This window comes from Pinus tabuliformis, chromosome J (assembly GCF_031772625.1).
Source record: "Pinus tabuliformis cultivar Carrire ecotype Pingquan chromosome J, CPIR1, whole genome shotgun sequence".
Classification (NCBI taxonomy): Eukaryota; Viridiplantae; Streptophyta; class Pinopsida; order Pinales; family Pinaceae; genus Pinus; species Pinus tabuliformis.
Genome location: NC_142295.1, coordinates 1,238,786,443 through 1,238,803,766, shown reverse-complemented (window position 1 = coordinate 1,238,803,766; position 17,324 = coordinate 1,238,786,443).

Below are 17,324 nucleotides of genomic sequence, written 5' to 3'. Positions count from 1 at the left end.
CGAATAGCCATTCCTTCCAATAAAATGGAAGAAATAAAAAAATTACAGAAGGAACAACAACGACTGCTTAACGTAATTGCACGATTTCAACAACAAATTAGGATTCTGAAGATGGGGAAGAGAGCACAAAGGACTTCGGTGGTAAGGCACGCAACCACTCCAGTGAAACCTCTCAGGAAAAAGATCAGGAGGACTCAAGTCCAGCCTACTGTTCAAAACCAAAAGGAATAGCATTCAGTTGTTGCCCATGTTGAAGTACAAACAGATGACATAACGACCTGTGACAAAGAAATTCAGATAGAGGAACAATCCTCTGAGGAAATTCGAACCATAATTATAGAACGATGCAATAACAAGATTCAGGTGAACCTCCCGCTTACAACTACTATGTGGGATAGTGATCTGAGGACAGTAACCCTACAATAGGGTTTGATGCAAGCCTAGCAAGCAGTAGAAAAAGTTACAGAACAAACTATCTCTTGCGAAAAGTATGAAGAATTACAACTGCAGCTAAGGAATGTCAATTTATCTGAAAGTCAGGCTTTTGAAGGATGGCGAAAGGAAGAAGAAAGAGTCGCGAAGGTAACTCATAGGTTAGATGTAGTTATCAAACAAATGGATACCTTATGCTCCTTATACACTGACGTCCTAGCATGTAGAGCGCCTGCTAAGAATTATGCCTTGTTTTTAATGGAACGATATTTGCAATTGAAAATTAAAGTTGTTAAAGCAGGAGCCCCGATAGAAATAAATATTGTTAATGATTTCATAAATTGTTGTAAGCACTATGGGGTATAGGTTCAGAGATTATTATGTGAGTTCTATTTGCACAACCTTGTGTTAGACCAAGAAACAAAGCTGAACCCTGGCCCTTTCGTTGGGGATATCCAACTGCATGCATTCATTTCATTTGGAGTTAATCAAATAAAATGGCTTAAGGCCTATAACGCCTTCCAAAGACAAGAAAACAGATTAGACTTATGGGTAAGAGCGGAGGCTAGAGATCCATTGCAGTTATGGAATAAACATAGAAACCTCATGAGGACTCCGGGCATGATCGAACCACTAGGACCCATTCATACAACAATCAATTGGCAAGGGATAGAATACTTTTTTACCATCAAAGACCTTGCCATTGCAGCTACTAAATTTCGTTATCAGACTTCCAATCCGAATATCCAACTCAGGGAACCATTTAATTATGAAAACTTTAAGTTAGATGCTGATCGCTTGAGCCTCTACGATGATCTTATTTTGAGGGAAGGTCCATCTTGGTTAGGTTATAGGTTCCGTAGTCCGGTTATTTGGCACCTTGCACCTAGATACCAAGCCTTGTATGATATTCCTGAGGGTCAGACAGGGCATCTTTTTGAACACCTAGCTAGGCATCATGGTTGTAGACCACCTCATGAGATCCCATCTCTGGCCTACTCTCTCACCGCCTTGCATGTCAACTACAATGTTTTGATGAGGGCATGAAAAAGGGTAAGTAGGGGGTGTGTTGGGCACTGGAGAAGGTATGTTATTTTCATTTACTTTGTTATCTTTTCTTCAAAACTCACAACCTTTTCACATCATGAGCTAGGCATATGACACAAGAATATGATAGAATCTAGAAGATTTATATGTAATATGAAATAACTAATAATTACCCTTTTCTATGCAGAAAAAGGAGAAAACGGAAGACCGTCATCCCAAAAGAAAGAATGAGACCAAGTTAACTGTTGTCCCTTCGGCAGGGAACCACGTTCAAACAAGGCAATCCAAATTGGAGCGTAACAGCCAGAAAAAGGAAAAGGAAATCTCCAATCGGCGCAACAGAACAAAAGGATAACTGCAAATTAACAGCTTGGCGAATCCCTCAGGATCCTTCGATCCTGAGGGATCGCTATCTTAACAATTCTCTGTATTGTTGGTATCGCCGCTCGGCTGTTATAAGAAGGGAAAGCACTACTAGACGAAGGGGGACTGGTTGTTATTTTATGTAATTTTCATTTGTATTTGAAACTTTGATCATCGATTCTCATTGAAGATTGATCCACTGTAACTCTGTTTTGATGTTTTAATATAAATCTGGTTGTCGTTCCATCTTTTATTCTGGAGTAATTTCAAGTGGTGTGTCCCTAGAGGCTAAGGGCCCAGCCCTGGTGGATCACTTGCTCCTATATCATATTTTTGATTCATGTGTGGTTTGATTTCTTTTGTTTACTTTGTTCAGTAATCTGATGTGCCTTACTGTTTTACATATCAACTTTGTTATACATACTTCATTAAATACTATTGTTACCTCTAACAGGAATGCTATGTTATCATTCTAACGTTGTATCGCATTGTTGTTCCTTTTGAAAATTGATATAACATTGTTGTTCCTTACAGATTTCCATTCGATTATAGTCCAACTGTGTTGTATGTTCCTAAATCGGTACTATCATATGATTTATTCTTAAATTGTGACTGTCGTTCATTCAAGATTGTTGTTCTGTTACAGCTACCGTTCCGTTATAATTGCTGTTACTTTATAACTATGATTCATGTGTATTGTATCAAAGCTCAGATTATTGTTCCTTTTGATGTTAAGTGTGTCGCGTGTTTAACTTGGGTTGTTGTACATTCAGATCTGATTTGTTGTTCTATACTTTATTTCTAATAGTCTGCTGTTCCATTTCTGTTTGCTGTTCAATTCGAAAGATGTTACTTAATTCCTGTAGATTATAATTATTGTTGCATTCATTTCCGTAGATTAAGGGTTTGCTGTTCAATCCTGTTAAATAGAGCTAGTTGTTGTTCTATTTCCTGTCAATTGAAGATTATCATTGCTTTGGTGTGCAAAAGGTCTGAGACTGTAGTGAACATCGACATACGTTGTCTAGTTCCCAGTTTGACGATCCTTCCTTTGAGTGCCTTTTTGATTGTATCAGTTTACAGAGGGAAGAGTTACTGTTACTGTACCCTTGACTGATGAATTTTCTGAAGGAATGATTTGAGTTTTAGGTTTCTTTTTGCAAATATATTTCATTCCAAGCATCTGTTCACTCTTGTATTGAGAGCACTATACTACTAGCATTACTCTAACAAATGACCGCCTCAAACTGAGTACACTCTTTGAAATAACAAATTGTTCCTGGATTGACAATTAATGTAGGGTAAATAGAGGTAAAAAAAACCCTTTTTACTGCTCTACAACTGGCTTACAATCTTCCATGTGAAATTGGCGTAGAAGATCACAGGCATACTTGGACTAGGAAAGGGACATACCTTCCTTGGATTGCAAGACTTGAAGACCAAGAAAATAATGCAAGTGTCCTAAGTCTGTCATTTCAAACTTATTTTTAAGGCTAGACTTCACATGGTTTATAAGGTTGGGATCACTACCAGTAAGGATAAGATTATCATAATAAAGAACAAGAATGATAAGAGACTTACCCACTTTCTTGGTGTAGACAATATTGTCAGAATGACACCTAGAAAAGCTAGTATCTAAAGAAAGCTAGCCATTTTGGCATACCAAGCCCGAGGGGCTTTCTTGAGACCATAAAGGGATTTCTTAAGCCGACATACAAGGCTGGAGTCTATTTGTATAAAGCAGTAGGTTGTTCCATATATATTTCTTCATGCAAGTCCCCATGCAATAAGGAAAATTTAACATCCATCTGATGGACTTCCCATTTCAAAGGGGCAACAAGGGAAAGAACAAGGTGGATAGAGTTCGTTTTGGAAACAGGGGAGAAGGTTTCAGTATAGTCAATGACTTCAACTTCTGAAAAGCCCTTAGCAACAAGACCAGCTTTATGTTTATCAACTTTTCCATCTAGTCCACACCTAGTTCTATAAACCCATTTGCATCTAGCAAGTTTTCATCCCTTTGGAAGAGGAACAAGATCCCATGTATCATTTGCTAATAATGAACGATATTCTTCATTCATAGCCATGTCCCAATCTGGATGCCCTGAAGCTTCTACAAAGGTGTCAAGATCATAAGTCGTTGAAGCTTGAGTCAGTAATTAAGAGGCTCTATCGAACTGAGAACGTGTATGCCGCTGATCTGTAGGATCATCTACAAAAGCACCTGCTGCATCCCGAGTAGCACATACCCATTTTGGAAGTTGAGGAGTTGAAGGAGGATCCTAAGAAGGTGGGGGAGGATTTCCATCCTCGTTGTCATCATCTGAAGAAGAAATATTTTCAGAAGTAGAATGGATAGAGAGAGGTGGCACATCCACCAAATTAGGCTCGTAGGCCGATATATTTTTAGCAAACTTTACATCTCTTCTAATGATAACATTTTCGGACTTAGGTGGAATATGTCTATATCCTTTGACATCTTCATAATATCCAAAAAAAAACATTTTTCACTCTTAGGTTTTAAACATTTATGTTTTCATCTGGAATATGGGCCCATGCTTCACTTCCAAAAACACGAAAGTGACTTACATGTGGTTTAATTGAGTTCCATGCTTATTCTGGAGTGATATTATTTAAAACCTTTGTAGGAGTGCGATTTACTATGTAATTTGCACAGTTAATTGCTTCTGCACAAAATTAAGACTAAGTACTTTAGCTTGAAGCAAACAATTAGCCATTTCCTTTAAGGTGTGATTCTTCCCTTCAGCTACACCATTTTTTTGTGGAGTATATGGAACAGTATGTTGCATTTGATTTCCATTCTCAATGCAAAAGTTTATGAATTTGTTGTTAACATTTTCTCCGCCATTATCAGATCTTAGCTTAAGAATTTGATGTCCAGATTGTTTTTCAACAAATGCCTTAAAGGCCAAGAACATGTTAAATACTTCACTCTTGAGTTTTAAGAAGTATACCCAAGTGCGTCTGGAGCAATCATCAATGAAAGTTAAGAAATACTTGTAGCTAGAGAATGATACAACTAGAAGTGGATCACATAAATCACTATGCACAAGTTGTAAAGGGGTTGAGGTGTGCCAAGAGGCATGTTTTTCAAAACTATCCCAATGATGTTTTTTGAGTACACATCTGGAACAAACACCATCTCTGCAAGATACCATAGTAAGACCTGCCACCATGTTTTCTTTACATAGATTTTGAAGGGAGTGATAGTATAAGTGACCAAATCACTCATGCCAAAGTTTGCTTACTTCATCATTATGAGCAACAAATTCCAAGGGAAGAGTTGATGAACCAAAGTTGCTAAACTTATACAACCTTGTAGAATCATTAGCAATACCAGTAGCTAAAATCTGTCTAGGATGTCTTAGGTCCTTAATTACAACATCGTGAGGTGAAAATTCAATGGTTTTACCTTCACCTGAATGAGTTATCTGATATACAGATAGAAAGTTGCAGGATAAGGTTAGAACACATAATACATCATTAAATTGACCATTGTCTAGATGAACAGTTCTAGTCCCTACAACATTAAGAGATCTATCATCACCAACATATATATTTTTGGTGTTAAAATCATTTAAAGAAGAAACCACGGCTTTTTTTTTGGCCATGTGATAAGAAGCTCCAGAATCAATGAGCCACTCATGAGAATGAGAAGAAGAAGATATATTTAGTGCATAACCAGACTAAGATGCTTGACAACCACATGCAGAAAGTGTTATTCCTGAAGATAGAGTTGAAGTTGAAGAGTGCTCCAAATGGATGTTATGCTTCTTTATTTCTACTTCCAAGGCTTCCATCTTCTTAAAGCATTTGGATTCGAGGTGGCCATCTCGATTACAAAAGTTGAAATGTCTATCAGTATTCTTTGCTTTGTTTTTATTTACCTTATCATTTTGTTGAATTGATTTTTCATTTTGTTGATATTGAAAGTGCTTAGGACCCTTGTTCGGTTTAGGACCATTCTTTTCAGGATATTGCTTCTTAGGATTCTTTGAACTTGGTTGTTGATGGGCGGCTAAGGCTTTCTTAGAAGAGTTTCCAAGATTAAGAAGACCAAGATGTAAGAGTTTTTCTTGTTATCTTATTAAAGAATCACAAAAAGCATCAAAAGAAGGGGACTTGTAGTCTTGTCCTTGAGAAATAAAGGCTTCTCTATTGCAATGGAAGGTGGAAACAAACACAGAGTAGGCTGGTACCAACTTAGTAAGAATGGAATACATAAGGATACCATCTACTTTCTTAACCTTAACACCTTCCAAGAGAAGTCTAAGGGTCTTGAACTTGGACAAAAAATCTTCAATGGAAGAAAAATTATTTGGGTCCAACGTAAGCAACTCATTTTTGAGTTGATGGGCTCTAATTCCATTTTCAATTCCAAAAAGTTTAGTGATTTGTTCCATTGCTTCATTAGGGGTATTAAGTTCTGTGATATGGAATCTAAGGTATGCAGAAATATATATCCCTATTAACCCATGTGCTTGATCTTAACTATTCTCCCATTTGGCTACCTTATATTTAACATTAGGTTTAGTTTCTTGGCCTGAGGCTATTATGTAAAGACCTTTACTTCTAAGTAAATCCAGAATGTAGGACCACCATTGGAGCTAGTTGGTGCTGTCAAGAATAACTTGGCATGGACATTCCATTTTAACAAAAACTGAAGCTGTAGATGATAAAACTAAGTGTTCCAATGGAAAGATTCGAAAAATTAGGTTGATTAAAAAAAACGGCTCTAAAAATGGCTTCCGGATGAAGAAATTATGGGATTTTGAAGAAAAGTTATTGAAGATGCTGGCGAAGTGCGTGAATGTGGGGAATTGAATGATAATGTTATATTTAAAAAGAATCCCCCGCCCCCCTTTCCAAACTTAATCTAATTAGCTAACTTAAAAAAAATTATTTTATGTGACCCACTTTTATAAATAAGTGAAAGTCACTTTTACAATGGTACTTTATGAGCTACTCACTAAATTGTGACTTAAATAAAAAATAAAGAGACTTTAGAATTATAAGTGACTCACTTTTTATAATGGGTGAGAAAACTTTTACATAAAGTAACTTTAAAACATAAGTTACATGTGCTTTTTGAAAAAGTAATTCAACGAAAGGAAAGACTTCAACCCAAGACCTCTATTCTCATAAAGTAACTTTGGACCAAGTGAGCTAGTTTAAAAGGTTAGTAATTCTTAGAAAAGAGGAAGGGATGGTTTTTTTTTTTTTTTTTTTGGCTTTTTTTTAGTCACTGAAGCTTTGGGGTACATTCTTACTTGAAAAAACTCTTTTTGCCTACAAAATAAAAAACCACACAAACCCAATACGCACATGCAAAAAAACCAAACCTTATGGCTTGAGGTTAGCTTTTGCTAGAAACTAAATAGTTTTCTCAATGTTTCTGATTTTCCAAGATCACACTAAGGCGCGGCGGGAAAGAGCATACACATGAGAAAAAATATTCCTTTCTGTTTCTGATATGCCCAAATCGCACAGAGTCGTGGGGCAAAGAGAACACATAGAAATGAAAGGTATAGGTTTGATAATAAAAAACAGAGAGATAAATAAACCGAAATAAACATAGATGAATAACTAGAACTACAAATAAAGATTGTATACCTCCATATCTTAAAAATGACATATCTAGGGCTACTGGAAACCTTTTCACATGAAACGAAATGGGTTCCTCACTAGAACAGATGCTTCTAACACAATAGAGCAGTCCTCTCAGCCCGAAAGTAATAAAAAACATTAGATCTAGGAAATGATAGTTAGATGTAGTTATACCAACTTCAGATTTGGATCACCAACAAATGCGGCCCTAAAATAGATCTGATACCATGTAGGAATTTATAGGGTAGTTTCCTCAGATAGAACACCGAAGGACACCACTCACAAACAAATCATAGATCAATACACACATATTCTTGACGTAGTTAAAACCCTCAAAGAGGGAAATAGTCCACGGCCTCAGCCAACGTGGCCACTTCAGGAAATTTATTAATAAAAGAATGAAAATTTACATAATATTCTCTCATGAATGATTACCCTACAAATGACCCTCCATGCTCTTTAAATAGAGATCATGGACCAATCGGGTATTAAGCCATGATTCAAGTGTCGGTGATACCGAGGAGAGAATGAACTACCGGATCATTTCATGTCTAGAACATATCGTGACCATCGGATTGTAAGTTACAAAAGTACATATTAAAGAAACACACTTTACTTAACTCTACACTAGACCATGTTATACTTAACTATTTCCTATGTCCTAACAAACACCTTCCAAGTTCTGCTGAAACCCCCATCCTAGAAATTCCATCCCTTGGCAAGGCTTCGTCGCATCAGACGATACAAAAACCAAGGCATATCCATGCCTCAAAACCATCATACTGTTCACAGCATGCTCATGAAAATCAATGGGAACTATTAGGTACCAGTGTCCCACAATGGCCTTGCTCCTAAAGTGGTTTACTAGGATATTGTTGCTTGTTCCAATTCCTTTTACTATTGATGCTACTAATTCTTGTAGTCATTTTCAACCACCCAACTGGGAATTTCCGTGTTTCTTGTACCAAGCACATAAATTCCATTGTATTGAAACTAAATTGAAATAAATTCACATCATACCTCATTGGTAGCTCATCAATAAGGTACATTTACAATCCTTTTTACTTCCTGTCATGACAAGTCAAACTAACTATTTGACCAAATCATCGTGAATAAACATATCACATTCGGGTAGCTCAAACTCAACCATCATAAATTTAAATCATGAATCACATGAAATCATCATAAACCATAATCATAGATCACATGTAATCGTCATAGACCATAATCATAAATAAGATGCATAATTAAACTAAAATAAAATATTGATACTCATCCTTTAGTCGATCCTTAGCTTCTACCTTTTTCCTTATTATGTACGCACACTGGACCAATTTCCACACTCGACAAACACCTGTTGTCTTCTCCTCAACCATGTACACATAAACATACAACCACACATGACATACAAAACCATGCAATACATGCACCTACACCTGACATACCACACATAAACCTACACTCACTGTACAACACAACATAATACATATGCCTACATCTAGTGTACACCACCACAAAATACATACACCTACACCCGATGTACAACAAAAGACATATACGTACACATAATACAACACAATGACTACATATGTCACAATACCACGACTACACAATACACATACATAATACCAGATGCCCACAACAAAACATGTACGGCATGCGCATAATAGCACATGTACACTAGTACCATTATAACATGTAGACAATACCACCTCCACAATGTGTGTACAGTATCACATGTACACGACACCATGTACACAATACCACATGCACATCATACCACCTATACAACGTGTACACAACACCAAATGTACACAACACCAGATACACGACATGTACACAACACCATATGCATGACATGTACACAACACCACTTGCAAACAATACCACATGCACATGGCACCACATGCTCACGGCACCACTTGTACAATCATGCACACACCACCATATGTACATATCACCACTTGTACAACATACACAAAACACCGTATGTACATAGCACTGCATATCCATCATGTGCACAGTACAATATGTACACAACACTACATATCCATCATGTACATAACACCATCTATACCTAGCATTGCATATGCAATATTGACACAACACTATTTGTACCACCGTATACGTAGCATTGCATAAACAACATGTACACATACTATAAATACACCATACTACATGTGCACATCATCACAAATGCACCATGTACAACATATACAACATATGCAATAGTAGTACCACACATCCAAAACCACACTATCTCTACCAAGCAACCTTGCTTTCATTGTCTTATCCATGCTTGTCCCAGCATGCCCCATACTGCACTGCTTTCATTCCACTAATGTATCCCTTGGTATATCCTGTGAATAACATAAACATACAATAATAACATAATATCAATTCATATCCACATGATACTAACCTTGTAGATTTTTTAGGACTAATCTTCCCACTTGATTACTCATAAACTAGGAACTTCTTCGTGTCATTCACCTGCATATGCAATCATTCCTTCATAAGAATGATTCCTAACGACCATGTCAGATAGCAACATACATACATATATACACACATAAATATTAGCATTAAACAATCATGATCCATCATTACCCTGTTAGACATGACATACATAAATACATACATACATGTATACATATATAAGAATCAACATAATCATGATCATAGCATAATTACCAGATAGCATAAGGTCAATTTTCAGAGAACTCCCTTTATCTGTGCACACCATGCACAACATTGAGAACAATCGTTCCCAACATAGCCAAAGCATTTGATGTCTCAGATCCATTTACTTCAACTTTCCTATTACCTTTCTCATGACGGTACTGCCACTGCCCATTTACACTAATGGACCCAACCAGTCCAATTGGATGTCATACTCTTGCCTTCAACTTCCCTTATACATGCACCGAGCTTCATCCAAATCTTACCTTACCTGTCGAGTACCACACAACTCTCCCCGAGCTCCACTAACTTTCCTCTTTCTCAACCAATTCCCAAGAATCAAAACATAAAAGGAAAAACAAGAAACAAACAAGAAGAAAACCATGAAAACCAATAGTAGTACAACATCACAAACAAAGTGGCATGATCGTGCACTAGACATAACAAAATTTCAAATCAAGCACAATACAATCACAAAAGACCAAAATCACAAGACTAACAACAGACACCATGACTCAATCCCCATGGTTCCCAGTGCTTCCAAGGGAAAGCTCAACCTGAGCCTTCTTCAAGATTTCATGGAAGTCTCTTTGAAATGAAATCCCTTGCATCATACTGCCATAAACACATAATTTTTAGTGCACCTTGTCAAGCTAATACCAAGCATGTTTCCCTACAACTGCTCACCCATGTCAGTCTCACATTCCAAATGTTAAGACATCATGTATATTAATTTGAAATTAACCTTTACAAAGTCTAACAACCATGTCATACGCAACAATCAAATCACATTCATCAGTGATAATACATAATGCTACAACTATCTCCTACTTACACTCAAGTACATATCAACTGTCTCAACACATATGTGTTAGTACAATCATATTAAAACAAGATCATTTGAATACATACTCATATTTTTCAATTAATCAAACATTCAAAAATAGGTACATGACTTAATAACATCAAACACTCAAACACCAATTAGACGACATAATCAAACATTCAAGCACCAAGTAGATGACATAAGAAAAATCATACCTTAATGTATCTCTGGGGAGGCTATCTTGTCTGCATAATCAATGTAGTTAGCATGATATGACTTTACAACACATCAACTCAAACATAAGTAAGGTCACGATATCCATAACAGTAACTATATAACATGTTCACATCATGAACTCATAAAAAATTATCATTCATACATAATAATCACATTTGCACAGTCATTCTAGATTAGTATGACATAATATCACAACATATTAATTCATAACTGAATGGTCATAACCCTAAACATTTGCAAAGACCAATCCAACTTAGTATGATACATATAACATCAAGATATTAATGCAATAAACCTAATCATCGAGTTACTATCATATAACAACAACAAGTTATATATCATGCTCATCAACCGCATATAACATAATCATCACGTTGTCTAACATAAAACAACAATAGCAATGTGTACAACCATAGGTTACTATCATTCATGACTATCTGACACATGTCCATATGACTACACTAATCAACTAGCATATATCATGTGTAACCATAACATCAATAACATGAAAGGCATACACATAACCATAATGCATATAACAATCTTTAACCTACATACTTGCATGCCCAACATACAAACCTGTATGATGACATGATATTACCTAAAGGTCCAAAGATGCAACTTCACTTTAATGATCTACATCTCTTGCTCTATCTCAGCCAACACATTAGCATCATAACATACCAATATCATCATTATGACCTAATTACATACAATGACTTCACAATGCATGTCTAACCTACCATACATGCATAACCATAACTGTGACAATGCATGCATATCGACACCGACATACATAAAAATGTATATACACCCATACACTCATGAAAACACATCCCATAACAACAACTTCAACCTTCACATGGCGACATCACTACAATTGTGATTGAAACCATGCAAATACATCAAGAACATGGACTACAATCATAAGGAATACTTATGAAACCAACATGAATGCATGCCCAATACACAACCCATCCAGTCTGAGGGGTGAACCATGCTCTGATACCACTTTGTAACACCCTCCTCCCACATCTACCCAAGTAATCGACTAATCGACGTAAACATGTGACGAGAGGTTACTATGATATGAATCAACCTCCTAAGTCATGTAAGGAAGTGGAACTAACAAAAACCCACCATACAGACCTTCAACGTTAGTAATAGGACTCCTAAGAACCATCTTAGCCTTTCTGCTAACCAACCCCTGAGTCCTACTAAGGTTTTAGATCTCTTAACCTCTAGACACTCCCATGCCAGGAGTATGCCATCATCCTAAGAGTTATGGACATTCGCACGGGCCTGCATGAATGCGTCCATGGACTATTTCCAGCAGACCTGTGGCAGAGTCCAGGGAATTTAACAAACTTTTCAAGCCTAGACTTATGGCCATTGCCTAGAAGTTTTTTTAACTTCCTAAATCCATGAAACACATGATGAAAAGACTAATAAACCAAAAAATAACTCTAAGACTAGGCCTGACCATCCCCAACTGGGACTGACATTCTATCAAACACTTGGCATGAATTAAATCAACATGTTTAAATAACATATCTAAGCATAGGGGTCTCATACTTATCTGAGATTCGTTATGAGGCATTGTTTCCTTATCACTTTAGTTGCAGTTTCATCATTAGGACATAGATACATTGTTCATTCATATACAAGTAAAAATATGATGGGATCCATACATAGCCACTGTCATAATACATATTCATAACTAACATAATAACAACATAAATACCAAGGATACAATAGCCATATAATCCACATATAAACTAGTATAATACTCATGAGATAACAATGAGAAATAACCTCATATTAATGATGCAAACACCAACCTAGTATGGGACTACCACGTTCCACCTGATTGTAGAATGGCTAAGCCAAATCTCTGTTCAGCCATTCACTCTTGTGCCATATTCCAATCATGAATGTGGGATCTCATAAAACACATCAATCAAAACCACCTAGGGATTCCAGAGGCTATCCACCTCAATGCATCAAATAGTGATTCCACCTCATGGTCTGATATTACAAAACCATCACCAGATTGGTCTCTACCCAATCCTTCTAGGGCTCCAGAGAGTTTGTTCAAACCAAGGCTCCAATACTAGTAACTCAACCCACAGCTCTTGCCGAGCTCCACAACATTTTTCCAACCAAGGCTTCAAAACTGGTAACTCAACCCACCAAGGGCTCCAGAGTGTTTGTCCAACCAAGGCTATGGGACTAGTAACTCAACCCAAGTTGTTACAAGGCTCCAGAGTGTTTGTCTAACCAAGGCTCCGGGAACTAGTAACTCAACCCAAGCTAAGGAAACATGAGAACCAACCAAAACAAAACAAGGAAATAAACCCACAATCTCTATGGTTATCCAGGAAATGGAAAGGCTAGGCAATCCACTATCAATCCAGGAAATCCTCCATGCTAGTGACAGATCATGACCAATAATCCATATGCGTATGTAATGCATACCAAAACTAGTGAGGAAAACATACATGCAACTCGGTAACTGCAAGCAAATCCTGTTGTGGTTGTTGATCCCAATGTCCTCTTGCGCTTTCATGCTCTTCCTTTGACTTCTTGCTCCCAAAAATCAAAGTATCCCAAACCCTCCATGAGTGCTCCAAGAAAACTCTAAGTGTCCAAGAGTATAAGAGAGAGAGAGAATAATGAGAGAGCTCTAAAACTGAACTGACAAAAGGTTACACTGACTACACCCTACCCACTGATCCTCATAAGCCTTTTTATTAATGAGGGCTCTATTTTCTTCATTTTCCATTATTTTCCTTCAATTTACCCCACACATGCAACTTGTGACCTTTCACCTTCCTTTTCTCCTAATTTCCATTATTTTCATAAATAAATGTGCCAAAAATGCCATTTTTCCTTTTCCATTTCCTTTACCAATTTCCTTAGCCATAATAAATAGAAGTGAACACCCGCTAGGACATTTTTCCCACCATTCAGCTTGGAATGTGTGTCCTATCAACCACGGCCTTATATATTCTTTTACATGGATTTTTAACCAGGGTTGTTACAGTTTAAGTCTAAAACTACATATTGTTCTATGCAATACAACTAAACAACTATATCATCCAAGTTGTATCTGATATCCCTGAGGATGTGCTTAATGTCTTCCTGGCCTGCAAAGAGTTTATAGTTGTCTACTTTCTTGTCTCTAATGACCATGTTGAGAAGAGTTTCTATTTAAAGATGTTGACTAATGGAATGAAGGAAGTGGATCCCTCTCCTACGAAACTTCGCCGGATCATGTATCCACTTGAGGCTACTACCTCTGATATCTAAATATGAAAAGTAAACACGATCTCCAAATTCCTTAGCCTCTAGTTGAAGAATTTATTTTCGTACCTCCAGGGAGCATGTAACATCCTCTACGAACAGGAGCGCGTAACGTTGGCGCCATGAGAATAGTGAACCTACAATACAAATAGCTATGACATTTGGTTGAAAGATTCACTTTAAAGGAACTATAAACGAGATGGAGTTGCAAGGGAAGAGGGTGGTATATGAAATGTGATGGTAGCCTAATGACTTTAAATATTAAGTTCTAGTGGTCATGAATGGCGCCATTAAAAATATATGGTGCAATGTGTAGGTAAATGGTGAAGGAAAAATATCGAGGTGTTGGAGCATAATTATCAGCTATTACATCAATTAATAGCATCATCAAGATGCAAAGATAAAATGCATGCTATTAATGATTTTTAGTGCTACAATCTAGATGTATTCCAAATCCTTCAAATACTACTTTCTTAAATTTTGATATAAAATTTGCATCTCAATTAGATATAACTACCTTTGATATACCATGTAATTTGAAAATTTCCTTCATAAGAATTTTCCTACACCAATTTCCTCATGTCTTAAGTTCGCATGAATGAAATGAGAATTGTTTTTTAGCTTCTCAACCACCACCATTATTGCATCATGTTGTTTTCTCTCTCTTGAAATCTAGTACTAAAACCCATTAATATGGCCTCCAATTTCCATTTTTGAATCAATAATGGTTGCAATAAACTAGCATGATACCTATGTTCATCATTGACCTATTTGCACTAAAGGTATTTGGCGATATTTTCCACAAATTTGTTGAAAATGCAACAAAATATTCCTAATTTAATTTTGTCTTCATTAAATTAGGAGAAATTCGAATTTCAATTTCAGGAGAATAATTGAAGGTAGTTAACTAAGGTGAAATGGCTCTTGTCACAAGGTTAAGTTTTAACTCTATAAATCTGAGTTGGGGGCAACTAATTTTATTTCTACATGATTGATTACTAATTTGGAGCAATATATATCAGTTAATTTCGGTTATTGTCAGTGTAACTAGTTCTCACCGTTAGTAGAACTAGTGGAGGTTCAGTCAAGGGTGTGTAACATTTTATACACTAAGTGGCAACAGTGTGTAAATTTTTTCACACTGAGTAATCATCTAGTTAATTGATCAATCAACCTAAATTAAATCATGCATGTAGAGAATTTGATTTACCCAGTTGAGTTTGGAGTTCACAGGTAGTGTACCATCTGTTGTAAAATAGTCCAAGTTATACAGGTCATGTGTGCAATCAAAGAAGGAACTATAGGAATTGCGCAATCCAAATTGAGGAATTTCCTAATTAATAGGGGCCTAATTGCTTGAGGAATAGCGCAAGGAAATAGGGGCTTGGAGGCTCAAAAATTTGGCTAAGTATTGGCCAAGGTCAGTTAGCCAGGCAAAGGATAGAAGATACAGGTGAAGGTTGAGCTCAAGGTTGATCAAAGCATATTGTATTCATCTAGATTGTTTTATTATTGCAATACATATATTAAGGGGTTTTGAGCAGTTTCTTTACCCTAGATAAATTTGTGTGTATATGTGTTAAATATTGATGCATGTTAATGATTTGTGTTCTTGATCATGAATTTGCTTCTGCAGATGAGTAAAGTAGCTTCTAGTCTTGTGATTTAGTAATTTTCATGAGACTTTTACAATCTACACATTAATTTCTACATGGTATGAGAGCTAGATTCACAGTAGAGAAGAGAATTTGAGCCGCAAGTTCAATTTTGAAGCTCAATGTTACAGGTTTTCTCTAGGACTGAGAAGATGGATTTCAATAGACTCAAGCTCGAGTATGCCTTGGAAGGAACCAAAAATTTTGTGCAATAGAATATCTAGATGGAGGAAGTATTGGATGATAATGGGCTACTAGCATACATCAAGAAAAACATAGCAAAACCCCTAACATCTGATGCCCAGGAGCTTGCTCAGTGGAAGACGGATGCCGCTAAAGCAAGGAGGATCATATTGGAGGGATTTTGATATCATATTGTGTCGAATATCCATAGGAAGAGACTTTGTTTGCAATGTGGAAAGCACTGACTGAGTTTCTTGAGAATAATACTGAGCACATGAAGTTGGAACTCAAGGACAAGCTTCGCAGTATTAAGATGCAAAAGAATCAAACAATTCGGTAGAGCTAGTTTATACACTATCATGATGAGCTTAGTGGAGTCGTTATTAATTTCCCTAAAGAAGATCTAGTAGCTCTAGCACTCTTGGGCCTTCCTAAGAGTTGGCATAGTTATCAAGATTCGATTAATGTTAGAGAAAAAGTACCAAGATGGGAGGGGTTATGGTCTGATCTAGTGAAGGAAGAAATAAGGCAGAGGAATGGAGATGGGACTTCATCCAAGGTTGAGGGTGAGGAGAACTATGATTTGGCTGGAAAGGAAAAGAAAGGCAAAGGGAAGAAATCCCAATCCAAAGCATAATTTGGTCAAGGGAGATAGAAGAAAGACTTGTCCAAAATCAAATGCTTTAATTGTGATGAATTGGGAAATTATGCCACAAAATCTCCACACAAGAAAGAAATCAAGAAGACTGCAGGGGGAGAAGCGGGTGAAGCCATGGCTTCACAATTCAAACTTGATTTTACACTCATTTCATGCATGGAAATCACAATGATGGGTAGTGTGTGGTATCTCAACAATGGTGCCTCATTCCAAGTGATGGGAAACAAATAATTTTTCAATGACCTCGAGGAGAAGGATCTCCAAATTCACATCAATATTGGAGATGATGGAAGGTATAGCGCGACCG